Source organism: Rattus rattus, chromosome 2 (genome assembly GCF_011064425.1).
Source record: "Rattus rattus isolate New Zealand chromosome 2, Rrattus_CSIRO_v1, whole genome shotgun sequence".
Lineage (NCBI taxonomy): Eukaryota > Metazoa > Chordata > Mammalia > Rodentia > Muridae > Rattus > Rattus rattus.
Window position 1 is genome coordinate 97488137 of NC_046155.1, and position 1891 is coordinate 97490027.

Consider the following 1891-nt stretch of genomic DNA (forward strand, 5'->3'; position numbering starts at 1 on the left):
ATATTAGACCTTGTTCAACAGTCACCCATTCCCAGTCCACTGATAACAAATAGCTACAGATATCCACAGCAGGTTTACGTGGGGACTTGTTTCCTGATCGGCTGAGTGAGTGACATATGGTCAGCTGGTGATTAGCTTTATGAGAAACTGCCATGCTGGCTCCCAAAGTGGCTGTGCCATTTTCTCTTACACCACACTTCAACCTCTCTGATCTTTGTTTTCTAAACTGGAAGTCATTGATATCACACCTCACAAGGCAAAGAGCATAGGCCCTGCCCCATATATGTTGAAATATTGTATAAAAGTACTTGTGACGCCTAGTTTTATGTCAACTTAACACAACCTACAATCACTGGAGAGGAGGGAACCTCTATTGAGAAAAATTCCTCTGTAAGATTGGGCTACAGAGGGGAACACCCATATAGAGGGGTTAGGGGGATGTTGGCCTGGAAACGGGGAAGGGGAAATAACAATCGAAATGTAAATAAGAAATACTCAAGTTAATAAAGATAAAAAAAATTTAAAAAAAAAAAAAGATTGGGCTACAGGCAAGTGAGTCGAGCATTTTCCTAATTAGTGATTGATGGGGAGGGCCCAGCCTTGTGGATGGTGCCATCCCTGGGCTGGTGGTCAAACAGCAGGTTGAGCAAACCATGAGAAGCAAACCAGTAAGCAGCACCACTCCCTGGCCTCTGAGTTAGCTCCTGCCTCCAGGTTCTTGCCCTGACTGAGTTCCTGTCCTGACATCCTTCAGTGATGGGCTGTGATGAAGAAGCCCTTTCCCCTCCATTATGGTTTTAGTCATCATGTTTCATCACAGCATTGCTAACCCTAACTAGGACAGTCCCAATGTGTCTCCGTAGTCATTTTCTAGTGATTTATATTATACGTTACAGGTAGGATGGGCCTGCAAAGGGTTAGACAGAAAGAGCAAGACTCCAGGCCTTTATTTATTACAGACACTTTGAGGAAGAAGCATTGTCCAGCCCAATTCTCTCCAATTAGACAGGGGCCTCTTCTGGTCCTTAATAGCTGACATTTTATTAATAGGGCTGGGGATTTATTGCTGGGTTGGTTTTTTTTGTTTTTTTGTTTTTTTTTTTTTTTTTTTTTTTTTGGTTCTTTTTTTTTCCGGAGCTGGGGACCGAACCCAGGGCCTTGCGCTTCCTAGGCAAGTGCTCTACCACTGAGCTAAATCCCCAACCCCGCCCTGCTGGGTTGGTTTTTGTTTTGTTTTGTTTGTACTTTAAAAGTTTCAATAACCATACTACAAATCCACAGACCCAGAGAGGCTAAATAACAATGAGAGCTTAAAGAAGGGATACAGGATCTTCCTGGGAGAGGAAATAGAGTAGATTTCGTGGGTGGATTGGGAGTGAGGGGGATGGGAAAAGGAGGGATCAGGTGTGGGGAAGGAGGGAGATGACTGGGAATGGGGGGGTATTTCAGAGGGGAGAAGCCTAGTGCAATGGAAACTGCATGGATTTTATGAGGGTGACACTAACAATGACCCCTAGTAATAGGGACATGGGATCTGGCACGGCCATCCTCTGTAACCAGGCAATACTTCAAAGGGAGGAATCGGGACCCCAAACCAGCCATGAAACCTCCCACTGACAATTTGTCCTGCCTGCAGTATGTGCTGGGACTAGAGCCTAGAAACCATAGAGACTTTATCCAGCATCTGATGGGAGCAGATGCAGTGTTCCACAGCGAGAACAGGCAGAGCTTGGAGAGTCCCGTGGAGGAGGAAGAGGAAGAAGAGGATGAGGAAGAGGAAGAAGAGAAGGAGGAGGAAGAAAGGAGGAGAAGGAGGAGGAGGAGAAAGAGGAAGAGGAGGAGGAAGAAGAAGAGGAGGAGGAGGAGGAAGGGCTGGGGAACCAGAGAGATC